We start from the raw sequence: 27,844 nt of genomic DNA on the forward strand, positions 1-27,844 counted from the left end.
TCCCCGATTTTCGTCTCCAGCGTGAATTTTCTCTCTTAGGCTCCACACGGTTTTCTCCAACAGCCTACACCACATTTTCCCTTGAAAGCTTAACAGGCACCTCAGACTTCACACACCCAAACTGAGCTCCTGCTTCCCTCCCAAGCCTGCTCTTCTGAATCTTCCTTGCCTCCCACTGGTTCAAGCCAAAATTCTTGGAATCATCCCGGGCTCTTTACTTTCCTTCACATCCCCGATCCAGTCCCCCCTGCAAATCCTGTTTTCTTACCTTCAAAACATATCCGAAACCCAACTGGTTCTCATCTTCTGCACCTCCACCACCAGGGTCCAAATTGCTATAAAAAAGTGCCATAAACTAGGTGACTTAAAATAACGGCAATGTATTCTCTCTCAGTTCTGGAGGCCGGAAGTCTGAAATCAAGGTGTCAGCAGGGCCACCCTTTCTGCAAAGGCTCTGGGGCAGGATCCTTCGTCACCTCTTCCAGCTCCAAGCAGCTGCTCACCTTCCTTTGCTTGTGGCAGCATCGCTCCGGTCTCTGCTCCTGTCTTCACATGGCTTTCACCCTCGTGTGTGTCCGTGTCTCTTTTCTTCCTCTGAGGATATCGGATTTTGATTTAGAGCCCACCCTAAGTCCAGGATGATTTCACCTCGAGATCCTGAACTAATTACACCTGCAAAGGCTCTACTCCCAGAAGACTCTGTTTGCCTCCTAAACGGATCTGAAATGCTGCGAAGACTGGTTCTGAGAGTAGGAGCTGCTTTGGCGTTGAATGGGTTGTAGCGATGGTGACAGTCAATGCTGTGACCCAATACGTGGGGAAGGAGAGACAGCTTTGAGCAGGGGTAAAGTGCAGACTTTAAAAAAGGGGAAAAAAAATCAGGAAAAAAGACCAAAAAGCTAAGTACCAACATCTGAGAATTGTCAGGATGGGTATTTTTTATTTTCTCCTTTGTGTTAACTATCATTGCTAATTTTTAAAAATAATGACCATGTGCTAAGAACATAGTAGAAATATTTCCAATAAGATGGAGCAAGCGAAGCAACATGAGAAACAACCTAAAGGCCAGGTTTTTGTTTAGAAAAAGCTCATGGTTCGGAGGACAGCAGACCTGGTTTGTGCAGCCATCATCCCTGGGGGCTTTTCTTATGCTCTTCCTGGTCTCAGGAGAGACCCAAGAGGGCTCAGCGAAGCACTACTAATAGAATTGAGATGATAACAGTTGGATTATTTAACCTATAAGAAATTACAGCTTAACAACGGTCTTAAGTAAATAAAGAGGTATTAGATGCAGACACTGATCAGTTCTGAACCATTTTCACAGAGGACAGAAGAAGAAGAAGATGTGCCCTTAAACTGATTAAGAGAGGGCTTGAAGGAGAGATCATTGCTCGGGAGGCCGACCGTGGGTTTGCTCAGTCCTAGGAAGATTAAGGTCAGGAAACACTACCTGTCTGAGAAAGTCTAGGAGACTTTCCAGAAGGTTCCTCGACGTTCCTATCCTATGATGTCTTATGAAGGTATAAACTCACCTAACCCTCTCCTGAACAACCTCTCCTGGAACCCGAAGTGTCCGTGTCCTTGGCCAGGGCTGGTCTTGGGAGAGCTGGTGGCCATCTGTGAGATGGGAGGGCTGCCAAGGCACCATCCTGCTGCTGAGTTGAGCCGCCTGAAATTCTACCGGGTGAGTGATTCTGTGGTCATCAAAAGCCTAATGGAGTGTGAGTGATGCACTTACGGTTTTTCTTTTCAAGTTCAGGAAGGAATGTGCATGGAGATTTTGAGATAACCAGTTTAGAATTTCTGTCTCAAGGAATTGTTAAGAAAAATCACCCAAAACTTAGAAATAAGGCAAAGGGACATGTCTTTTCCATGTCACACAGAGGCATTGTTGGACGGGCCCACCCAAGCATTATTTAATCCTTGAGGAGAAATATACCTGCGTTTGAATTTACTGTTTACTAGTCGATAAATCCAGACACAGTAAAGTTACATGTTAACTTGTTGATTTCTGTCCCTTAGAAAAGATAACCCCAATGGTTCTGGTTTCATTCCCATTCACCAGTTTTGTATCTAACAAATGATCTGGCCGTCATTCTCAAATTCTGTTTTGTTTTTAAATGCCAGTGAATTCCACAAATGCTCTTTCAACCGTCTTTCCGATCCCACTGGTTTGCTCATTAATGAGTTAAGTAAATGTTGGACCCATGTTCATTTTATATATGTATGAGAGTCATGGGTAACTTTTTGAGTTAATACTTTGACAGGAAGGAGGAGAAGGAACATTAGGACAATAGCTTTAAGAGCATGACATTGATTCTCATCTGCACAGGTGTTTTTATGGTCATTCTTTGAAGGAGGAGGATCCGTCAGTTCTCATGTAATCCACGATTAGCCAACCCCTCGGTGAGCCAGAGGTAGTAGGATTTTCTTCCACCTAAACAGCTAGCTGAGCAAGGTCAGCAGGATTGGGTGTGGGTGAAGCCAGTGCCGCCAGAAAGGAGAGGAAGGAATTCTGATAGACTGGTTCGGATTCTGAAACGGGAACCCCTGATAGATGCACATGTCAAACTGGAGAATCGGATTTCAGAGGCAGAGGGATTCAGGGAAAGTCGAGGCTGTGGCCTGGCTGGGGGAGCAGGGGACTGGAGCTCACTGGAGTGGAGGAATTAAGGCAGAGAGTGACAGGGAGGCAAAGGAGCTACCCGTGGGGATGTTGACTTTCTTCCAGGTGACAGACCCTGGTGGTGGCAAGTGGCGTCCTGTCCTATGATGCCTGGAGGGAAGTAGGGCTCATGGAGGAGAGCCAGGCTCCAGCCATGGCCAGAGGTGAGGGACTCAGGAGGGCCAAGGACAACAAGGAAAGGCTCGTTTAAAATGGAATGGGGCATGGAGTGGGGGTGGGGATGCCACAGAGCTGGAGTGCAGCGGTCCCCAACCTTTTTGGCACCAGGGACCAGGGCTCCTATGAGAATCTAATGCCTGATGATCTGAGGTGGAGCAGGGGGCGGGATGGTAGGGCTGGGAAGCCGCTGCAAATACAGTTGAAGCTTCACTGGCTCACCCGCCACTCACCTCCTGCTGTGTGGCCCAGTTCCTAATAGGCCACAGACCAGTACCGGTCCCTGGCCTGGGGGTTGGGGACCCCTGCTGTAGAGGGATCAAGAATCTAGGCGAGAACTGGTAACCAGAGGAGCCAACGTTTTGGACCATGCCCCAAAAGTCCTGAGTTAAGAGGCACAAATGGAGAAAATTGGCCATAACAGACCCAACTGTCATAAAAATTATGTGGATGACACAATGGGCACCCACTGCCCTCCCTGCCCCATAGCAGAGACACAGGTAAACCTTAGATTCCATCGTCTATGGTGTTGACATCTCATTCTTGGTCCTTCTCAGAAAACGGCCTCCTCTGTCTACCAAGGGCCCGGTGATGGGGAGCCTCTGACCTGCCTTTCCAAGCCCAGGAATCTCCGCAGTGCCTGAAGCCCTGGGACCTACCTGTGGGGCTCTCTCACGCTCGGGGGGCAGGCTGCAGATCATTAACCCCCAGCCCCTGCTCCCACCCCGGCGCTGCCAGAAGGGCCCCTGTCTAGACTAGATGCCCCATCTTACTGCAGACCCCCGGCTGCCAGTCACAGCTACAGAGTGCTTGGGGCCCCCACTCAAGGGGTCTGAACCCCGCACAGTCATCTCTCGAATAAAACAAAACACCACGCTTCTGTGCACTCCTTCGGCGAACCCTTGTCACTCCCTGGGCCTGTCCATCGCAGCTGCAAACTCCAGTTCTATCTTTGTTGTGTTTCTGAGCCTGTTTGCTTTTGATTACGATTTGGTTTTGAAAGGGAAGAGGCACACGCTATCTAGCTCCCTGTTTCCTTCCTCAGATGGAGTAATAAAACTTATTTATAGTGAAATTGTTTTGTTTTTTTTTCCATTGTGGCATATTTTGTTTTTTTTTCTCACTCTACCACCTTGCGTTTTGAGTCGTGTGGGGGAAGTAATGCCTAAAAGAATATTGTTTCTCCTGTTGTTGACTGTGTAAAAAAAGATGTCGCACCCTATTAGTCATTTTAATACCATGATGCTTTTTTACCTGTCACCAGCAGAATTGCACTTTATACTCAAAAAAACACTCTGTATGAACCCTTTCAATTCAGCATAGGTGGACATAGGACTCGGAGTACAGCCAAGCCCACGATGATTCTCTCCAAGGCTGCAACACACGGCAGAGCATGACGGTTCGGGCTTCCAAAGAGAGGTTTGGCATGCTATTCATGGTGCAATTCTGTCTTGCTAATCAAAGCAGCTGAAACTTGACTTAACTCTAGGTATTTTGGTAGGGTCTTTGCTTACGGCCGCTTTGGCTTCTCCATTACTCTGGTCTTTACTTTCTTGGGCCTGGAAAGAGGACAGGGAGAACCTCTGTCCTTGGGACCGAGGAGGTTCTGTAATTGCTTCAGCAGGCTTGCAAAAGATCTGGTTGTGTTTCACATGGAGCTTTTGTTACATGTTCTCAATTCTTAGGTTTGAATCCGCATTTTATAACATCTTTACCTGTATTTGCTTTTTGCCGTGTTGGACTAAGTGGGTGCATTAATGAGGCGTTTGTGCCTCTGTCTTCAGATCTAGGAGAGGAAATGGAATCATGGGGAGCGTGCTTGCTGGGCCTGGAATCCCCACGATTCAGGAGGAGGACCTCGATCAACCCTTCAGCTCTCGTTTTGGGCGGGGTTGCTGACTGTCCCATTTTTCTGCAGTTCAGTCTCTCAGTAGTTGCTTTAAAAAGCATCCTACCGATGTGAAGAGATCAGAACCCTCACATACGGCTGGTTGGAATGTGAAATGGGGCAGCCGCCTTGGGAAACAGTCTATCGGTTCCTCAAAAAGTTAGACATGGAGGTACCATGGCACCCGGCAACCCCACTCCTGGGTGGAACCACGCAGAGCTGAAGACCCTCCTCAGTACCCAGAAGAACTGAGAAACGCATGTCCACACAAACACTTGTGTACAGACGTTCGTAGCGGTGTTATTCGTAAGAGCCAAGTGTAGAAACGACCCAGATGTTCAACTGATGAATGGATAAATAACATGTGGATATAGTCATACGATGGAATATTATTTGGCAGTAAAGAGAAATGTAGTTACTGACATGGGCAATGACAAGGATAAACATGCTCAGTGTGGGAAGCCAGTCACGAAAGGTCGCATACCGTGGGATTCCATTTGTATGAAATTTTGGAAGAGGCAAATGCATAGAGACAGATTTGTGGGGGAGTTAAGGGGGGAATGTGGAGTGACAGTTAGTGAATATGGGGTTTCTTTTTGGGGGTGACGAAACTGTTCTGAACTCGATTGTGGTGATGTTTGCATAACTCTGTGAATATGCTGAAAGCCTCTGAATTGTGCAGTTTGAATGGGTGTATTGTGTGGTAGGTGAATTGTGTCTCAAGTCAGCTGTTACAGAAAAAAAGGAGGGAGTCCACAAGGCTCATGGTGCCATCGTGGTAGGTGACAGAGGGCGTGGAACAACCTAAGTTTGTCGTCGGGACTTCAGAATGCAGCTTTCCTGTCGGGTACCGAGTGTGTCGAGACTGAGGCAGTTCGGGATCTCTGCCCGCAGTGGGGACCTTGCAGGAAGAAACTGGGGCCCTTCATGTGTCACATCTCGTGCACTGCTGCCCACAGACTTGCTGACTCCATAGGGCGTCTCAAACTACGCCCTGGCTGTCTCTACAGCTTTGCAGATCTAGGCAGGTGGAGTGGGCCCGCACAGTTTCACCTCACAGAGCGTCCACTCCTGTAGCAGTGTGGACGTAGCCTTAAAGGCCAGAGACATTTCTTTCGTTCGGGCAGGCACACCTGGTGATCACACTTTCTGTTCCAAGGCGCTGAGCTTCTGTCTATAAATTACAAGTCTTGTCTTGTCAGGAATTCTAGTGAGATATTTAAACCAAAGATAAAAATAAATCTGAGGGGCTAGTTTTGCTTTAAATCGAGGAAGCTATTTATATCTAAACACATGATAACCATAATACTCATTTGTTTATTATCGTTGCTATTCTACATATCTCATTCGATTCTCATGACAACCCTCAAAAGTAGTTGTTATTGCCATTTTCAGATGAGGAAACTGAAGTTCAAAGACGTGTGATGCTTTCTGCGGTCCCTCAGTCTCCTAAGCCTGGCCTTTTTCACTATACTACAGGCTGACTTCTTCACAGTGTTTGAAACATGCGATGCCTGCCATGGAGTGGCACCACGGTGGCATTTTCAGAAGCGTGCCATCTGCCTCACGATGCACTTGACCTCAGGCCGGCAGAGCCGTGTGGGAGTAATGGTGAAAAGAACCAGCTGCGGTGTGGTTTGGTGTTTTTCTACGAGCATTTCTTCGAGTGAAAAAGCAGGCACTCAGGTATGTGCAGCCGCTGTCGACAGCTCTCACTGGCACAGCTCTCGTTAGTAATTAGGTAGGAGGTTGGGCATCCGGAAGCAGTTCTGCACCTGCACCCCAGTCGTGAATGTGGGGGCTGTTCTGAAGTCGTGGACAGGAGGAAAGTCTGTAATATACTCATTCATTCACTCATTCCGATTACTCATGGGTAATTGTTTTCCTACCCTTGGCTCGGTCTGGGTCTGAGGCAAGCTTTCTGGGTCCATGGGTAGAATTCTTCCAGTTTGGGTCCAGGAGACAAGTCGCTCTTCATGACAACGAGGGTTGTCATGAGAATCCTGGTTTCACGCCGGTGGCTCCTTCCAGCTCCCAGCCTCTCCTGGCCCAGCAGCTGATCTCCTCTTCCAGAGGGAACCCCAAAGCCCAGACCAGATGTTGGACTGTGCGAGGCCTTGGGCCGTTTTTGATACTTCAGCTACCGTTCACTGCTTTGTGACATCCCTTTTTGTCTGGGGCGCTCTCTCTTTGGCTTTGAGCTCAGATGCATAACAAAATCTGTTGTATTTTACTCAATGTTTCCATTTATTTGGAGCAGGTCACCCTGCCTTCTCCATCATTTCAGTCTTTTGCATTGACCAGAATGTCTGTCTTTTCATTGTTTTCTTTGTGGCCTGATGGTTATGGACTGAATGTTTGTGTCCCCCCAAAGTTCATGTTTTGAAATCCTAACCCCCAAGACGATACTAGGAGTGGGTGGGGTGATTAGACCCTGAGGGAGGAGCCCTCACGAACGGGATTAGTCTGCTAACAAGAGACCCGAGGGCTTGCTTCCTCTCCTCTCTCTTCACCAGGTGAGGACACAATGAGAAGATGGCTGCCTGTAAACCGAGAAGAGGGCCCTCACCAAGAGCCCGATTATTCTGTTACTCCGATCTTGGACTTCTGGCCTCCAGGTCTGTGCGAAATAAATGTTTGTTGTTTGAGCCGCCCAGTCTATGATATTTTGTTAAAGCAGCCTGAACTCTTAAGACACTAGTCATGGTCAACTTTTGTAAAATCATTTGTAAAATTTGTAAAATCAGTGTTTGAAGAGAATTTGTTTTCTAAGTTTCGTCTAAATATCTACACGGATCTATGACGTTCAGCTTACTTGTCACTCACTTTCTCCAGATCTTCACCATTTGTTTGACAATTTGGCCTGTCAATTCCAGAGAACTGTTGAAGTATTCTACAATGGCTGTGGATTCATCTGTTTCTTCTATTTTTGAAAAGTTTTGCCACATATTTAAAAGCAGTGTTGTTAAAGGACCGTATGATGATTCGTGACTCATTTTCTCTTTGGAGTGCACCTATTGTCATTGTAAAATATTCCTTTTTGTCCTATTTAAAGCTATTGGTCTTAAATTCCATTTGATCTGCCCTTCTATTGCTTCTACCCTTTCCTGATTTTTTTCCTATCTCTTTCTTTTCAAGCTTTCTTTGTAATTTGTGTTTGGCTGTTTTTCATAAATAGCACATGACAAATAGTGCTTTAAAGGTCTATTTCAAAGTATTTGTCATTCGATGGAGGAATTTAGTCACATTTATTGAGATGTCTGATGTCTTTGGTCTTATTTTTTCAACTTATCTTTCTTTACAATTCATTAAAGTTTCTTCTTCCCCTCCTATTTTTTTTTTTACTTTTTTCATGTTTTTTCTCAGTCGACCAATTTTTAAAAAATTCTTCCTACCCATCTTGTCCCCATCCTCATTCATAATTGGAAGTTCACTTGTGTATTTTTTTTTCCGATTTGATTTTTCTTAATCCAGAGTACCTCTGAATCTTTTCTCAAAAATGGAACATGGCTAGTATACTTATTTAAGACTTGCAAGTCTCAAAGTGTCTTTCCCTGGCCTCCCATGTGCATGATACTGGCCACGCAGAAGGAGCTTGGATCAGAGCCTTATCTCTCGAAAGCCTCAAGCCTGGCTCTACTGCCTCAGCATCTTGGGTGTTTCCCGTGAGGAATCTGGTGTCACTCGAATTCTCTTCCCTGTGTAAATAATTTGTTCTCATTCTCTGGTTCCATGGGTAGCTGGGAATTGGGAATTCCTTCAGATCATGTCCAGGTGTGGTTCTTTTTTTTTTTTTTCACTACATTATTAATCTTGCTTGGTACTTAGAATTTACATTCTGGTCCAAAAATTGGTCTTTATTCAGTTAAAGAGCATTTCCATCTATTTGTTTTTCAAGTTTGTTCCTCCATGTAGTTTTTCTCTCTTTCTGGAGCTCTAATATTTACTATTGAAGAGCCAGTATTTTCTCAGTCTGCAATATTCTTGAGTCTATACTCCCTAGCTCTTATATTTTTATTCATGACTTTCATTTCACTGAATTTTTGTTCTGTGCTCTGCCATCTATCAGATCATTGATCATTCAGATCAGCTTATTACTGGCACCATTATGAGAAAGTTTAGGGCTGAGGGATGGCTGTAAACTGTTAGCACATTGCATTTTTATGCAAATTGCTTGGGGATAATTTACACCTGGAGACCACAGGATCCCAAACCCCTTGATAGGAGACTACCCTGTAAAGGGCAGCTTCTGACTCAGAGGCTGACCCCACATAGCGGTTTCAGTGTGACTGATCCCAGGATGAAACCACTTTTCTAGAGGAAGGTGCAGTATTGACGTTTTTGAGGTTGAGTTTATCCTTCGACCCCCCCTTGGTTATTTCCTGGAATCACTTCTTTTCCCCCTTTTGCTCAGTTTATAGGCCCACACACTTGTTCATCACTCTGCCTCACCTTCTGGGTATTGTTCCCATTTGTCAGCTTCCTCCTGAGCCTGTGAGTGTCATTCTCCTTCCCACCTGTATTAGTCAGCCCAGGCTGCTGTAACAGAGTACCACAGACTGGGCAGCTCAAACAACAGAAATGTATTTTTCACAGTTCTGGAAGCTAGAAGTCCAAGATCAAAGTGACAATAGATGTCATGTCTTCTGAGGCCTCTCTCCTTGGCTTGCAGATGGCCTCCTTCTTCTGTCCTCACGTAGCCTTTCCTCTGTGTTGCATACATTCCTGGTGTGTCCAAATTTCCTCTTCTTTTAGGGACACTAGTCGGATTAAGTTAGGGCCCACCCCAATGACCTCATTTAACCTTAATTACCACTTTAGAAGCCCTATGTCCAAATTCAGTCACATTCTGAGCTGCCGAAGGTTAGAATGAATTTGGGGGACACAATTCAGTCCATAGCACACCTCCAGAGCTTAGTGCAGGCTTGGTCTATAGTAGATGCTGAATAAAGGTTAGTTGCACACCTCAATGAAAATCTCCCAATTTGTTCTTTTTCCCCATTTTACTTTTTCAGCAAGTTGTATTGCATGAGATGGCACCAGATGTTTCCTGAAGATAAATTTAAAGAACTATTTATTGTCTATTTTATCCTTAGCCAGTCATATTTTGTACAACAAAACTCTGTAGTGGTGTGAATACATGGTCCTTTCTCCCCCCGGCCCAAATATCCTTCTAGTGCGTGGTAAGAAAATGAGTTCTATGCCTAAGGTCAATTCAGCCTGTAGTCTCTGTGACGAAGCCACTATATTTCTCACAGATTTATGCACAGGGATTTGAATTGGTGTATGCTGGATTGACCTGCCTTCGGAATTAAGTTCCCCTTTTTATTTTTTAGCACACTTTCTGTTTGGTCATTATTTATTTTCACGTTCTGCCCCAAGCTCTTACAAAAATTTGAATTTTTTCAAAAAACACAGAGAAGTGCATTATACTGATTATGCCAGTTATTTGTGGTTGTTCTTCTAGTTCATAATAATGAAAAGATGGAATTAAGGTTTTTTCCTTTGGCTATTTCATTTTTTTTTTTTTTGCATCCTTCATTTTTGTATTTTGCTTTCAATCTCCTCATTGAATTTTTGATCTCTGAAAGAGCAGTTTAAAATAGCTATCTAATGGTATATGTATCCACAGCAGGGTTTGTTGCCAAGCATACAAAATGAATGGGTTCCTTATTCAAATGTTAAGTGCCTACATAGCAGAGTCTATGTATAGAACTGAGATCTGGAATTGAATTCTATGATGGATATCACCAGAATGACAGCTTCCAGTGGACCTAGAATGTCGTTGAATCTGATAGACCACAAATACTATATAGTAAAACAATCTGATTCTCTTCCGTGCACGGTCTCAAGGGCCAAGAGAAGTTCATGCGCTGGCCATTCTGAACAGCTGGCTATGACCCACATTTTCCACGCTCTGGTTCTTTTCTGATTCATGAGTTTGACTTTCCATCTGCTGAGACACTCTTCCTCCCCTGCTCACTGGGAAGCCTTTCCTAATTCCAAACTAGCCTAGATGCTCTCCAAGGGCTTCAGAAGATCCTAATTGCCCCTCCTTAGCATGTATTATAATGCCGATTTGAAGTGACTGATGATATGTCTGTCCCTCCCTTTTGGCTAAGAGTCTTTTCTATGCTATGGACCTGTTTAGAAGCTGATGAAGCCTAGGGATCATATCTTAGAATCATGTTTTTAAATATATGAAATAAAACACTTTGGGTTTTATTTTCAGAGCAAGATAGATTAAGCATATTCCATTCTGTCTCCCAGTGAATGCTGCTATAAAATTTGGACAGAATGTGTGGAAGAGTTACTTGAAGACTCCAAAAAGCAAACGGTAGCTGGCAAACTGGAGAAGACAGAATTCGAAGTACCCCTGAACTGGTGGTGAGTTACCATTCTTCCCCTGGATTCAGCACAGCCTGGATTCAGCACCGCCTGAAACCATGAAGTGAACACAGCTGTCAGTAGAGAGAGCCCGAGTAGAAGCCCTATAGGGAGCAGGAGAAAGGTCTCCTAATACTTAGAAGGAGTAGAGAAATCCCCCCTCCCTTTTTTTTTCTTTTCACCATTCTTTCATGCGCCAGTCAAACAATCCTGTGGTGTCAGGGGCAGGAGAACCCATAGGATCCTAGAAATGAGGGAGGAGAATCCTCCCCCTATTAGAGGGGCTGCAGTCCCAAGCGAGCGGGGCAAATTCCCAAAGCCTTTTCTTTCTCGGAGTCTCCTTACCACTTTTCCCTGGATTCAGATGCAGATGCAGTTGTGGGAAGTGCATAGAAGAGCAGGCTAAGTAAAGCCCCAGCTTTCTGGCCAGAGGACTAAAACGTTGAGCTCTTGGGAATTGGAATGTACCAGAGAAAGGGAAGAGCTAGGGAAAGCAACCCCTTAAAGTCGTTTACAAAATTCCGAGCTCACCCCTGATATACACAAGAATAGACCTGACCCTAAATATATACCATAGACTTTCAGAACTGAATTACGAAATAGACCATTGCCCAGGTTTCAGACCGGCCACTGGATCGCACACACAGGGACAGATCTGAAGTCTAGGAAAAGAGAACTTATATTAGAACCATAACCCATAGAAAACTGGTTGGAATCATTGACCTGAACTCAACCTGGGAGATTTCCTGTTTTTTAAAAAAATTAACATTCTCCATAGGATTTAGACAAAAATCTAGAGTCTTGTAACAATCAGAATTTCCAAGATGCAGTTAAAAATTACTCAGCACATATGAAGAATTGGGAAAATCTCAGTTTGTATGGGAAAAGACAATCAACGGAAGCCAGTGACACAGTCTAAAGCAGCTATTATAAAAATACACTGACGTGTAAGGGCAAACATTCTTAAAATGAATGAAAAGATAAGCAGTCTCAGAGAAGAAATGTAAGATCTAAAGAGGAACCAAAAGGAAACTTTAGAATGGAAAAATAATTGAAATGAAAATCTCGCTGGATGGGCTCAATAGCAGAATGGAAACGACAGAGAAGTCAGTCTTCAATATAGATCAAAATGAACAGGGCTTCATTTTCCTGTTGGAAAATACCAAAAAGTCTAACGATCTTGTCATAAGAATCCTAGGAAGAAAGGATGTGGTGCACAGAAAATGTTTGAAGAAACTGGCTGAAAAATTGCCAAATTTGTAGAAAGACACAAACTCGTAGACTCAAGAAGTCTAGGAAACCCCAAATAAGATAATACCAAAGAAATCCATGCCCAGACACCTTATTGTCAGACTACTAAAAGATAAAGAAAAAAATATTTAAAGTAGCCAGAGGAAAATAACATATTACTTATAGGGGAACATAATTTAAATAGCCACAGATTTCTCCAAAAAGAAATGGAACATTTTCAAAGAATATTAAAAACAAACAAACAAACAAATAACATTTTAAAAGAACTTTCAACCCATAATTCTGTATCCAGTAAAAATATCCTGCATGAAGATGAAGGCGAAAGGAAACTAATATACTTCATTGTCGCCAGCTCTATTGCTAATGGAAGTTCATCAGACAGATGGAAAATGACACCAGAAGGAAAGCTGGGACATAAAAAAAGAAGGAAGAACAGAAACGATATATACATGGATAAATATAATAGACTATTCTCCTCTTGAATTCTTTAAAATATACCTCATGGTTAAAAACAAAAATGATAACACTATCCAGTAGGATTTTTAATGTATCTTGATGTAATAAATACAACTACAACAAAAAGGAGGGAGGGTAACAGAACCTATGGGATAGTAATATATCACCTGAAGTGGTAAATACTGAATCTACATAGACCGAAAAGTAAAGTATGTATATTTTAATCCCTAGTACAACCACATTACACAAAGAGAATACAATAGATAAGTTAAAATAGAAAACTAAAAAATGTTTAAATAACCTAAAAGAAAGCTAGGAAAGGGAAAATGCAAAAACAAAATACAGAGAGACAAACAGAAAAGAAATAAAATGGCAGACCTAAATCCTAATGCCAGTAATTACATTAAATGTAAATGGACTAAACACACTAATTAAAAGACAGGTCATCAGAACAGACTTTTAAAAATGATTCAGTTATATACGGTTTACAGGAAACTCATTTCAGGTATAATGACCTGAGTAGGCTAAAAGTAAAAGACGAAAAATATATATCAGTAATCAGAAGAAAGCTGGAGTGGCTAGAGTAATATCAGATAAAGCAGCCTTCAGAACAAAGAAGTTACCAGGGATAAAAAAGAACAATACATAACAATAAAAGGATCAGTTCTTCAAGAAGACACACAATCCTAAATGGATATGTACCAAATAAAAGACCTTGAAAACATATGAAGTAAAAACCACAGAACTTAAATGAGATATAGAAAGATCCACAATAATAGTTGGAGACTTCGACAATCCTCTCTCAGTAATCAATAATACCAGGCAGAAAAACAGCAAGTTTTTTCTATGGTATAGAAAACTGAAAAAACAAAAACAAAAACAAAAACAAACGATAAACAACTGGTTCTAATGGACGTTTATAGAACACTCCACCTCAAAACAGCAGCACACACATTCTCAAGTGTACATGGAACCTTCACCAAGGCAAACCAGATCCTGAGTCATAAGACAAATTTTTAACAAATTTAAAGAGTTGAAATTATACAAAGTATATTCTCTCAGTATAATGGAAGTAGACTAGAAATCAATAACAGAATGAATGGGAAAATTTCAAGCCCTTAGAAATTAAACAACACACTTCTAAATAATCTATGATTCAAGGAGGAAGTCTCAGAGAAATTAGAAAATATTTTGAACTGAATGGATGTCAAAATATAACATATCAGAATTTGTAGGCTGCAGGTAGAATAGTACTAAGAGGAGAATTTATACAGTTAAAATGCTCATATTAGAAAAGAGAAAGTCAATAATAGACTATAAATCAATAACATTGAAATAGATATTAGAGATTAAAATTGAAGACAAGACGTTAAAAATTAAAACACAATAGAGAAACACCAGCGAAACCAAAACTTGGTTCTTTGAGGAATTCAATGAAATTGTTAAATCTCTAGTGAGACTCAGAGAACACGAATTACCAATATCGGGAATGAAGAGGGGTGATCACTACAGACTCTGCTCATAAACTCAGCAATTTAGACTCAATGGACAAATTCTGCAAAGAACGCAAACTACCCAAACTCACTCAAGATGAAATATAGATAAATCGAGTAGCCGCATAACTATTTTAAAAATTAAATTTGAAGTCAAAACCCTTTTTGAGAAGAAATCTGCAGTCCCAGATGGTTTCACTAGCAAATTCTACCAAATATGTAAAGAAGAAATACAATGAATACTACGCAGTCTCTATAGGACATAACACTTCCTAACTGATTTTACACAGCATTACCCTGATGCCCAAACCAGGCAAAGATGGTACAAAACAACAGCAACAACAACAACAACAACAACAACAACAACAACAACAACAACACTATAGAACAATATCCCTCATGAACACAGATGAAAAAAATCCTCCATGAAATATTGACAAATATCCAGGAACATATCAGCACATGAAGAGACGGTCAACATCATCCACCATTAGAGAAATGTAAATTAAACTCTGATGAGATATAACTACATACCTAGAATGATGAAGATAAAAAATACTGACAATGCTAAGCATCCATGACAACGCGAAGCAATGGGAACTCTCACGCATCTCCAGCTGGGAATGCCAAATCGCTCGGCCACTCTGGAAGACCACTTGACGGTTTCTTACAAAGCTAAACACGCACTTAGCATATGACCCAACAATCTTACTCCTAGGTGTTTACCCTAGCAGATGGAAAACTTATGTTCACACAAAAACCTGTCCTTGGATGTTTCTAGCAGCTCTCTTCATAATCATCAGTAACTGGAAACAACTTACATGTCCTTTAATGGGTGAATGGGTAAATAAACTCTGGTAATCTCTGGGGAACACTACTCAATTTAGCAATAAAAAGGAATGAACTATTGATACACATGACAACTTGGATGAATGTTAAAGGTGTTAAACCTGAGTGAAAGAAGCCAGTCTCAAAAGTTCTACGTACTCTGTGATTCCATTTATATAGGAAAAATAAAACTATAGCAACAGAGACAAATCAGTGATTTCTAAGGGTGAGAGGTTAGTGAAGATAATGTTGTAATTTTTTTCCCACCCAAGTTCATGAGCTACTTTGAGAGAAGATCTGTGGGCCCCAGGTTAAAAACCTACCTATCCTATGCTATGTGCTGTATAGAAATTGTGTCTTTTTTGTTTATTTTTCTATGCCTTGAGCCTAGTAGAGTGGACTGGCACATAGTAGGCACTCAGTTATTTGGCGAATAAAAGAATAAATGAATGAACACACTATGAAATGACTTGAGTATATGACAATGCTTTAGAGACTCTAAAGACCTTAAGAAAAATGGACACATTTTGTTTCACCTAACATATGACCCTGATGATAATTATGAACTGGACTCTTTCTAATGACTTTCCTGACTGTACTTCTGTAGTTTGGCCACTGACCAAGTTTTGTCGTGTGTTGTGGTACCCGCACTGTTTTTGAGCATCTCCTGCTTCCATCCTGTAGAGGAGACACAATTAAATACTCAAATTCTTTCTCCAGAATTATGCAGCTATTGTTACTGAATATGATAGATAACAATCCAAAAAAATAGAGTACACATTGGAATTAGTGTTTGAGATTTCTCAGGCCCTGTAGGACAGGACTTGGTAGGTGCAGTGCAGAGAAATAGTGAGATTTTGCAGAGGGGCCTCATTTAGGCTTATTAGCAAGGAGTCTGGGTAAGGGGCAAGCATGACAAAGTACTTTGCATGAGGGGACACCAATGGGAAATTTACAGGGACTGGAAAGCTAATTGGTATTAGAAACAGAAAGCCAGCCAGTTAGTAGGGGCTGGTAGAGAACTCAATCAGCAGAGGGTTCTGGAAAAGCTTTATAGATCGAATGAGTTACTACACTTACTGACCCTGTCATGTACCAGCCGTCTCCTTGGCGGTCACTGGGAGGGCTGTTCCACTGACCTGAATAAAAAAGACTGGAAAAGGCTAATTAATACCTTATTTCATTAATTCAAGTCTAAGATGTCCTTGATTGTAAGATTCACCGTTATTTTATACACCAATAAGAAAAGAAAAACACTGCCAATAGACTATGACAGGTGCCTTTAATGACAGTCCTGAGTGGAATGTGAAATCAGTCACATCAGATTCCTTTCAAATTAATCTTCAGCTCTTCCGAGGGATGTGTCAATGAAACATCTATCTTTAATAGAAAGTCACACAACTTGCCTGACTTTGCGTCTTTCTGAGGTTTCTAAGGTACTTGGCTGTTCTTTTGCAAGAAAACATGGACTAATGATTATTCCTTCATGACAAATATCCTTTACTAATATCACATTTACATCCTACTGCTTGGCTTCTGTACTTGAGTATGAAGTAGCTTGTCATTTCAATGCCAAATCATAGTGAAATCTTTTTGAGGACATTTCTAAATGGCAGTTAAGCATGCAGGTTAAACTCACAGATGCACGTACCTCACCTGAAGTGAGGACAGTGCGAACAGCACCGACCAGGTGAATGTACATGTAAAGGCAATGGCAGCAATGTCATGACTGCCACTTGGCAGATGGCTTTTGAAAGGAAGGCACCATTGATTGAGATGCATCTAGATTCCAGAGACGTTAAACTGTGAAAAACTGTGCGTCTTAGAATCAGTAGAGTACATTAATTCTTTCAGATTCTGTGATTTGGGAGACAGTTCTGCACCTGACTTTTTTCTCGAATGTCCTCTGTTTGCAAGGCAATGTTTTTTGGGCTAAGGTGAGAAGCAAAATAGATGACTCTTTGACCACATGGAGCTCACACTGAGTACTGAGTACTGAGAATAGACAGTAAATAAATAACCGGAAGAATAATCGCATTATTATAAATATAATGAAGGAAATAAACGGAGCTGTGATGGAGCCTCATGGTGGGCTGATACAGGGTGCATCGTGCGTCTGTGATGAGCCCTCTGAAATCTCGTTGATTTCCATCCAACTAAGTTGACATTTAGATTTTGGTCTCTGAGAGTCATCGATAGCCTTCCGGGTGATTAGTTGTCTCAAGGCTTGCCCAGGAGTGAGGGGTTTCCCAGGATGTGGGAATTTCAATTCTAAAACAATCCTAGGCATACTAGCACAGCTGGTCACCCTATCGAGCTTCTAACTCAGTTTCCTTTTAGTTTAATATTTCTATTACTATTTTCGTGTCTCATGAAGTTTGATACTAAACCTACGAATGTGACTTTTATTTCCTTTCACTTTCATTTCGCCATAAAAAGAACTTAATTTGATAGCTAGGACTAAAATCCGATACTTGTGAAATGCATTAAGTTGTTCAACAACACTGATTAAGCTCGTATTTAAATTCCTGTGGGAGCTACAATGAAAGGTAAGAGACCTGTTCGTGACCCGCTAGAGGAAGACAAGGTGGTGACATAAGAGTCTATCCACCGAAGTCTCCAGGAATTCAGAGAAGGTAGGTGGCAGAAAAAGCAAAGATGAGGAGGGCAAAGCTGCTTTCTTTTTGTAATTTTATTTTACTTCGAATAAACAATAAATAAATAATAAATAAATCTAGTGCCCCTCTGACACCATACATAGTTATTACAATATTATTGACTCTATTCCTTATGCTATAATTTACATCCCCACAACTATTTTGTGACTATCAATTTGTACTTCTTAATCCCTTCCCCTTTTTCATCCCCGCCCCCAACCCCTCTCCCATCTTGCAACCCTCAAAATGTTCTCTGTATCTATGAGTTTGTTTCTGTTTTGTGTGTTTATTTTGTTCCTTAGATTCCACATGTAAGTGAAATCATATGGCATTTGTCTTTCTCTGTCTGGCTTACTCCACTAAGCACAATACCCTCTAGGTCCATCATCTATGTTGTTGCAGATGGCAAGATTTCATTCATTTTTATGGCTGAGTGATATTCCATTGGATATATGTACCACCTCTTCTATATCCATTCATCCATTGATGGATATCCAGCTTGCCTCCATGTCTTGGCTATTGTAAATAATGCTGTAATGAACATATGGATTCACATATTCCTTTGAAGTAGTGTTTTGGGTTTCTTCAGATAGATGCCCAGAAGTGGGATTACTGGGTCCTTCTTTGTCTTTTTTTATAGCCTTTTTTTAAAAGTCAATTTTGTCTTGTATTAAGTATTGCTATCTTTTTTTATGTTTCCATTTTCATGAAATATCTTTTTTCCATTTCTTTACTTTCAGTCTCTGTGTGTCTTTCAATTTGATGTGAGTCTCTTGGGGGCAGCATATGTAAGGGTCTTGTTTTCTCATCCATTCAGCCCCCTTATCTTTGATTGGAGCATTTAATCTATTTACATTTAAACTAATTTTTGGCAGATATGTAGTCATTACCATTTTATTATTCATATTTTTTATCTTTTTTTCTTCTTCTTAAAGAAGTCTCTCTAATATTTCTTGTAATACTGGTTTGGTATTGATGAACTCCTTTAGCTTTTTCTTGTCTGGGATGCTCTTTAGCTGTCCTTCAATTCTAAATGATAGGTTTGCTAGGTAGAGTAATTTTGGTTTTTGCTTTTGGTCCTTGCTTTTCATTATTTTGAACATTTTGTGCCAGTCTCTTCTGACCTGCAAAGTTTCTGTTGAGAAAGCAGCTGACAGTCATATGGGAGCTCCCTTGTAGATAACTAATTGCTTTTTGTCTTGCTGCTTTTAAGATTCTTTCTTTGTCTTTAACCTTTGGCATTTTAATTATGATGTGTCTTGGTGTGGGCCTCTCGTTTGAGGCTCTCTGCACTTCCTGGGCTTGTATCTCTAGTTCTTTTGCCAGGTTATGGAAGTTTTCTGTCATTATTTCTTCACATCAGTTTTTAATTACCTGCTCTTTCTCTTCTCCTTCTGGTGCCCCTATGATGCAAATGTTGGTACGCTCGATGTTGTCCCAGTGCCCCTTAAACTATTCTCATTTTTTTGGATTCTTTTTTCTTGTTGCTATTCTGATTGGGTGTTTTCTGCTACTTTATCTTCTAAATCGCTGATTCGATCCTCTGCTTCATCTAATTTACTGTTGATTCCCTCTAATGTATTCTCTATTTAAGTTATTGTATTCTTCATTTCTGACTGGTTCTTTTTGATGTTTTCTATCTTCGTTTTTATGTTTTGTATCTCTTTGTTAAAGTTCACAGCGAGTTCATCTCTTCTCCTAAGTTCATTGAGCATCCTTATAACCAATGTTTTGAACTCTGTATCTGGTAGATTACTTGTCTGTTTTATTTTTAGTTCTTTTTCTGGAGCTTTGTTCTGTTCTTTTATTTGGGACATGTTTCTTTGTCTCCCCGTTTTAGCAGCCTATCTGTTTTTGTAATGGTGTATTTGGTAGGGCTGCTATGTTGCCTGGTCTTTGTAGAGTAGCCTTATGTAATAGGTCCTACGGGGCCCAGTGGCATACTCTCCCTGGTCACCCGAGCTGGGTGATCCAGATGTGTCCCTTGTATGGGTTGTGTGTGCCCTCCTATTGTAGTTGAGCCTTGGTTACTGTTTGCATGTCAATTGACCCTCAGGCCGATTGGTTGTGAGGACTGTCTGTGACTTGTGGAGGAGCCGTTGTGCAGGGCCTGACCCTACAGAGCAGGATTCACTTTAGCAGGGCTCCTGTGCCTGCCCCGTCTGCCCTCTGGGTGTGTTGTCCTTGGACGCGGCCCTGGAGGTGCTTTGGCTTGATCTAAAGCTGACTACTGGCTGTGCCGGTCCTGGGGCCTTCTGGGTGGGGCCCCACCACAGGCCAAGTTCAGCCTCAGCCTGTGCCCTTCCTGGGGCTAACTGGAATGAGCCACCAAGCAATCTACAGATGGCTGCCACCGGCACTGGGCTTGTTGCTGCCTTAAGAGGCCAAGTCATGAACTGAGGATGGCTGCTGCTGGTGCTGGGCTTGGGGCTGCTCAGCAAGAGATATGGAGCACAGTGAGGCCAGATGCTGCTTATTTGGGTTTTGTGAACTTTTGAGAGATTTTAGAAAAGTCTGCAGCATAAGTTAAACCTGGCCATTTGTATGGAAAAGCCACTGGAGGTGGCTTGGTTGGGCTCAGAAGTTGGGAGGGGCGGGGTCCCAGGGAATCATATGAGCGGGGTGAACGGTGTTAGCCACATTGATGGAGACTCAGACATGGCGGCCGACTGCGCCTGTACACCCCTGGAGTGCGGAGGGCTCAACAAAGGAACAATGGATTCTGCCAGCATTTCTGTCTGGGAGAAAGCTACCCCTCCAGCCCTCATCCTAAAGCCAGACAACTCAGTTCCTCTCCAGGTGCCCCTGGCACCTTTCGAGCTGCTGCCCCAGCGCTGGAGCTCAGAGCGAGTGAGTCTGTCACTGAGTAAGTCCATGTGCGGGCCCTTTATGAGGAAAGTCTGGGATTCCTGCAGTCCTCCATCTCACTCAGTTGTTTTTCACAGCCAGAAGTTGTGGGGACTTCTCTTCCAGGTACTGGAACCCTGGGCTGGGGAGCCTGGTGTGGGCTGGGACCCTTTGTTCCTACATGGGGCCCGTGGAGATATCCTCCTGGTTTTTAACCACCACGTACAGGTGTGGAACAAGCCCGTTCAGTGTCTCGGCTCCTCTTACCTATCTCGAGGTGGCTTCTTATGTTTGTCGTTAGTTGTAGAACTTCTGTTCTGCTAGACTCTGGGCTATTCTCGATAATGGTTGTTCTGTATTTTAGTTTTAATTTTGCTGTGGTCACAAGAGGAGGCAAGCGCAGCACTTTCCTACTCCGTCATCTTGACCGGAAATTCTGAGAGCAATTTTCTTTATTTTTGAAACGAGTTAAGGACAAAACCAATTCCCTTCTTTCATGTGATTCTTTGGGAATCATTTTAGTAAAATAGCATGGCTTTGTTTTTTAACTAAAAGACAAGGTGAACTCTGGATTGCAAATGCTTTCATGACTATTAGAAATATATATATATATTTAATAAATATATAGATATATATAAATATATATATAAAATAATGGAACGCATAATCTCGGCTTTCTCTTTAAGTAAGAGGCCCCTACATGAAATCGTTTTTGTGTCTGTATGTAAATGTGGTGATTAAGTTGTCAGTGACATTACAATCTTTATTACTTTTCACAAGCCTGCAGTGAACTTCACGTTTGATTCTGCCTTTGGTTCAGGGTTTATGTGTAATGCCTCACATACTCACTGTAATATTTTAAAACTACTGTATGATTCCTTTCCTTTCACTTTACCCCTTTGCATTTCATTTTACCCTCATATCTCACGAGCACAGTTTCTTCTTTAATGACTAATTGTATTGAATATCATGGCCAGTCTTAGAAGCATTGTAATCTGAATGAAGCAATCATTCTCCACTTGATCACTCCTGTTTATGATTTTTTAAAAAAATAATGGAAGTTGTCATATGGAAACGAGGGCATTGATTTCTTAACCTATTCTAAAACTTTAGTTCATATGTGCCAAGGAAATAGAATGTAAGTGCAAGCATGTGTGTACGCTTGGAGCAGTAGAATGGGAGGAGACCCAAAAAGCCTTAAAGTTAAGTAAAATTTGGAATCAATATTTAAATTAGGTATTCTTTATGGGCTGAAGTTATTTGAAAGCTGAATAGCTGATGTCAAAAATAGACTTCCCTTTCTTTCCAAAGTGTGGCAAAAATAACCACATGCCTTTCTTGGACTCCTGACTCCCATCCCAAAGGGTTTTCTTGTATAAGAACCAACAATTCCTTGGATGGAAACACTGCATGGGCTACTCATTATTTTGAGATTTAGGAGATTGCTGATTCTTGGCAGACCTTGGTTGTTTTTCTAGAGTAGTAGGCAAGTAGTTGGACGAAAAGCAAGAAAGCTGATCCATGTTGCTGGTTTTGGGTTCTCCGTTAACAAAGGAGACAAGGTGAGTGTTTACCCTGCTCATTCCCCTCTTTGTTTCATGAGAAAAGGTTATGGAGGCTACAATTCTGGTGTGGGATCCTGGTCTCCTGAAAAACAACAGGTCCTCTTCTTGTTGCCTTTGGTATTGCCAGCCACTTGAGGAAGACTTAAGCAATGTCTGCCTGTTGCCAGCATGGCCGGTTGAGGGGTTAGAAATAGTAGGATTGCTTGTCGAGGAAGAACAATCACTTCATTGTCAGATTTTTTTTTTTTCGCTTTTCATCCAAACGCTGGGTTGCTTTGTAGCACAGTTGGAGATACTGTGTTGAGGAGCCTTTGCTCATGGCACCGTTTCCTCTGTTCGCTGTCTGCTGCTTCTCGCGTTGGAAAATTCCATCCTTTAACACTGGGATTATATGTCACCATTGCTGAAATCATAGACAGAGTCCACTTAATTTGCTGCAAGCATGGGAGATAGCCAGAGAGAATAGGAGAAGCATAGCATTCTCTTGTATAAAGAGAGGATTGAACAAGGTCAGTGAACCAAAGAACCAGCAGGTCACAAACCCTCAGGGGGTCACAGAAATCTTCCCGGGTTTCCTGTCTTTAGGAGCAAAAGTGATGCCTGCTTAAATTAAAAAAAATAAAAATATTTAAAACATGTTTGAGATTGACTGTGATAATTGAGCTGGGTGAGGTATTTGAGGGCTCATTAGTCTATTTTCTGTCCTTTTGTGTATTTTTGGAGATTTCAATGATAGAAAGTTTTTAGAAAATATTTAAATACTTCCATCTTTCATCTCAGAACAATTCGAGAGCCCGTGAGTGGGTATCATGTTCGCATGCACGGCAGGGCGGCTGCTCCGCTGAGCATGCTCGTGGGTTGGCCTCAGTCAGTTTAACTGTGAACTGAACCCCCAACGCTTGTAACCCCTTGTACAGTTTTAAATGGCCTTTATTCTCAGCTGCATGTTCTTTGGTCCATATCCTGAATGGATCATTTGTTGAAGACTAGAAGCATTAGCAACACAGATGCTGAAATTCATGTTAATTCAGTAAATTGCCTGATGATAATCTTCACTTTATCTTATAAAAGATGAAAAATGCAAATATAAGACATAAAAGAAGACGGTCCTTTTGTCATTAAAATCTATCCCTCCTACGATACCCTTGGACCTCAGAAATGTAGTGTTACAGAAAGAAAAGACAGTGACAATTGTGTCTAATTTTGGTTTTCATTTATAAAGAACAAACAGTTGTACAGAAGTGATTATAAACAGCAGCTAGTTGATTTTTTAAGCGCAAAATATAAGAATTTCAGACATGAGGTCATGAAAGCAATGTTCGGCGCCCCAACTCCTAATTAATTGCAACCTGTATTTTAATGTGAACGCCAAACAGCTAACACAAAATAACAGTTTTATTGACTTCCCCTGTATCTGAAGGCCTTGAAAGGGTTATCGGGAAATTTATTGTTTAGTCACTGTTTCCTACTGGCTTTGGGGCACAGACATGGTAGAAGTTTCTAGAAATAGGACACATTATCAGGCTTAAGGGTTTTAGACCTACACTCCTGAAATTCATTTTAAAATATATTGAATATTAAAGATTAACTACTGTGAGATTTATAGTACATGTGGATAAAATATAAAATATTTTTGTACTCCTAGTTTCTTCTTTTCCATAACATGCCACATTGGAATCGTCTGTGCCCGTCTCTCACTTTCTGGCCCACTTTGCTGCTTGCCGTTGCTGGAGCAGCTGGCTTTGCACAGGTGTAACTAGACAGTGCCTCGTTTCAGCTGCACCATACGTCTCTCTTCCCGCCCTGGGCTCCTCTGAGTAGCTCCTGCCCGTGCAACCTGGAAGTCGTGAGGGACTCAACACCGCTGGAGACAACCCTCCAAAAGAGAGTAGAAGTCTGTGGGTTAGTGCTTCCCTTTTTCTGCCCTCGGGCTGAAAATTCTGTTGTGCATTCTATACAGCTTAGAAGGTCCTCCCAGGAGATGAAATGGATCTGATGGCAACCTTCTTACCTTCTCTCCTTCCTTCCCTGCTTCACTGCCTCCCGCCCTTGACTCCTGTCTGCTGGGATAACTCTCCAAAATAACCTCCCTTTCCAAAAGCCCTTATCACAGGCTCTGCTTTCTCTGAGGAACCCAGGCTAAGATACTAACACAATACAAGAAATCGAAGACATGAATATGAGTTGCTAAGAGATTGGTTGCATTATATATCTCTGTGAATGGGGTTCAAAGGGAAGTTTGGGAAACACTGGGCCAGATGACCATTGGAATCACAGTGTACAGAGCTAGAATTGTCAGGTCCCCATCCAGCTCTAGCGGGTTTATGAGTTTCTGTCTTCCACGAAGAATGGTGGGAGAAGATCCCCAAGCCTGTTGAAGACCTGAGAGTATGTGTGACATCCGAGAGGCGGAGGGAGCAAGACTAAACAGACCATTTTCACAAACATTCAGAAATCCCCCAGTCTCGGGAGTCTTCTGCACTATTTCTGGATGTAATTATAAAACTGCAAGTGATGCTGGCCTAGTCCCAGGAAATTGTCCATGTCACTCTAGGGTGTGGTCTCTGCCTGTAGGTAAAGGTGGAGGCCCAGCAGGGCTGCTTTGCTTCTGTCATGATCCATCCCATGGAAGGGTGGCCTTTGCATCAGCTAGGTGACTGGCTGGGCTCTAGGATTCTGCTATCTAGTTATCACCCTGTACCTCTCTGTACCTGCACAATCGAGGCCAGAGCTTCTCGAAGTGTGATCCCTGGATGAGGCCATCTTCTTCTGAAGGCGGGTTTCCCACTAGAAGGGAGGTTAGAAAAGCCCGTTCTTGAGTTCCATCTCAGATCTTCAGCTATCTGTTCAGACAAGCCTTCCAGGTGATTCAGGCTTGAGAACCACTGCCCTGGGCCCTTTCCTTCTCACCCTGGCTTTGGAGCTTAGGCGGCCTTCGATGTTGTTTTCACATTCCTGCCCAGAGAATGGGCTCAGGAAACAAAAGATTGCTTGAAGCCGAGAGGCGAGCATAGGGGCTAGGACAGTGTAGGAAGCCAGCTTACAAACAGATCATGTTCTGGATTTTGGAAGTCAGCTCTTTGGAATGTGAGCTGTTTCCCCAGGGTGGTAGGCAGTTTCCCACGTCAGCACACAATGGCATCTTTAATCCTGAATCCAGCTGAAATATTGCTGTGTCACAGTGAGCAGAGTGGATCGCAATGCTCTTGTAGTATTAGTAACCAATCAAAGCAGAGCAGAGCCATACACGAAACACAGAGACAGTATTTTATTTATGCTAATATTGGTGGTGGAAGGAGAGGTTGATTTGGAGATGGACGAAGAGAGAAACGGGGATTTGTCAACATTAGGAAGGAGTGGTTGGCCTTTCTCCTTAGAATGTCATGATCCTAATTCCTTTAGTTAGGTTTTTCTTAAATGTGGTTCTGGACTGTTAACTTCTCTTTTTCTGAAGGCAAATTTCTCACTAGGAGGGAGGTAATGAATTCTGAGACAGGTTGGCAAGAGTTGAAATGGAGAGCGGAAAGAGAAAGCGAACTCGAGAGAATGTGGATTTGTCTTTTATTGAATGAGCGTCGGTGGAGACAGAATTAACTTGAGTGGTGACTAGTGAGAGGTGGGTGGGCAGAGAGAGGGTCAGGATTCCCCTCTGACAAAAGAGAGAAAAGAAAGCAGACAAAAACTGACCGTACGGCTTGGTGGCTGCTGTTCTAGAAGGCTTCCCTCCCATTCTATTTCCTTTAGAACTGGCCTTTGGACAGTGACATTTCATGTCACGTTGGCCCTTCTCTGGCTCCAGATGGGCAGCTGACCAGAGGCCTTGACAGTGACCACTAATACAGTGTAAGAAGGTGAGCTGGACCAACCCAATACCCCCTTTCCCTCCTAAGCATTTGAATTAAGGAATACTCGAAGCGTTTGTTCAGAAGTTACATGTGATTACATGTTCTCGAATCAAATGCTTCTAGCTAAGTTTCCTGTGGTGGCTAAAATACTTTCTTTTTGGGTTCACTATATATTTATTAGCTATTCTGTTTTTGCACCATACAAATTATTGCTGCTGGTGGTCAAATGGCTTTATTTGGAGAAACGCGGTAGACCTAATGGAATGAGTTAATTGAATAATATCGCTGACAAATGGCTCCATATACCAAAGAAGGCTTGAGACTTAATTACCAATGTCATTTATCTCTCTATTTGCACCCCAACAATAAGTGACTCGTTTCTCATTAACGTTGGGTCATCTTCCAAAAGGAAAGAAAAGAGGCCAAAATATCAGGAAGGGAAAAAAATTGATGTCTTTGTTCCCCGCATCATTATCCTGATAAATCATAACAGACTCTGTTAATTAGATGGGCAGCCTTCACTGGCTGACTCCTGTCCAACAATTACCTCAGAAAGAAGCACCGCTGGGCACATTTCCTCCCCTTGGGAAGAGATGAAAGGAAGCCTGTAACAAAAAGAGGAATCATTCCCCCACCCATGCTGGGGGAGAATCACAGTTGTCAAGGCAAATTTCTAGACTGAGGGCTGGAGCTGTGTTAGGGACATCCCTCGTGCATTATGGTGACGGTGGGGTGTCTGATGCTGCCCTCTCAATCTAAGGCTTAGGTAATGGTCCCGGTGCCTCCAGCTCCCCCGGGAAGATTAGAGCCTAATTAAACAGGGAACAGGTGTAAGAGGGCCTGATTCGATCTGGCCAAATTAATTCCTGAGCTCGGGCTTGCGTTTGGTAACTGGAAACGGTGAATTAACTACAGCCGGAATACAGCTAATCCCTTGGTTTCGCTGCGACTGTGTATAAAACAGTCTGGACTCGCTGGGAACACAAACAAAGAGGGACACGAAGTGGCGATACAATGCATCTTTGCATGGGGAAGGCTGGGCAATGAGCCGAGCCACAGAGGGTGGCCATGCATACGTCCCAGATGGCTTGCCTGGGACAGTCCTGGTTGATGCCTGTTGTCTCTGCAAAAGTATCATAGTGCCTTCTTTCACTCTCAAAAAAAGTCCCAGTTTGGACTATAAATTAAGTGGTTACTGTATTTCAATGTCCATTTTAAGCTGCCTTTTCTTTCTTTTTTTTTTTTTTAAACTGGAAGAGTGAGAGCTGTTGTGGGTTGAATTGTGTCCCCAAAAGATGTTGAAGTCCTCCCCACCCCCACCCCGTACCTGTGAACGTGACCTTATTTGGGAATAGAGTTGTTGCAGATGATCAAGTTACAATGAGGTCGTCAGGGCGGCCTCCGATCCAGTATGACTGGCGTCCTTATAAATGTGAGAAACTCGGACCCAGAGACAGGTGTGTGCCCAGGGAGGCGTCTGTGAGGGGTGATGCTTCCATGAGCCAAGGAACCAAAGATGGCCAGCAACACAGAAGCTGAGGGAGAAGTCTGGAACAGATCAGCCCTCACAGCCTCAGAAGAAGCCGCCCCTGCCCTCACCGTGATCTCTGACCTCCAGCCTCCAGAACCATGTGACAATACATTTCTGCTGTTTTCAAGCCATTCGTTAGCGGTGTGGCTTAAACTAATTCAAGTGGGTGCTGGTGGCAAAGTGTCTGAAAACACTCTCACTGCACTTAGGTTGTGCCATTCCCAGAAAGGAGCCGTCTTGGTGGCAAAGGTTGG

General features: G+C 42.5%; 2 long non-coding RNA genes across 2 annotated transcripts; both read left to right on the forward strand.

Annotated features, from left to right (window-relative positions):
• LOC120598893 (uncharacterized) lies at window positions 1–3,955 on the forward strand. The gene is made up of 3 exons (XR_005651779.1): window positions 1–1,435; window positions 1,521–1,684; window positions 2,333–3,955. It is a non-coding gene; the product is annotated as an uncharacterized LOC120598893 (long non-coding RNA).
• Window positions 3,956–6,435: 2,480 nt separating this feature from the next.
• LOC120598892 (uncharacterized) lies at window positions 6,436–26,603 on the forward strand. Its single transcript, XR_005651778.1, has 4 exons — window positions 6,436–6,471; window positions 7,247–7,348; window positions 11,001–11,117; window positions 23,860–26,603. It is a non-coding gene; the product is annotated as an uncharacterized LOC120598892 (long non-coding RNA).
• Window positions 26,604–27,844: the final 1,241 nt, after the last annotated feature.

Source organism: Pteropus medius, unplaced genomic scaffold (assembly GCF_902729225.1).
Source record: "Pteropus medius unplaced genomic scaffold, Ma_sr-lr_union100, whole genome shotgun sequence".
NCBI lineage: Eukaryota > Metazoa > Chordata > Mammalia > Chiroptera > Pteropodidae > Pteropus > Pteropus medius.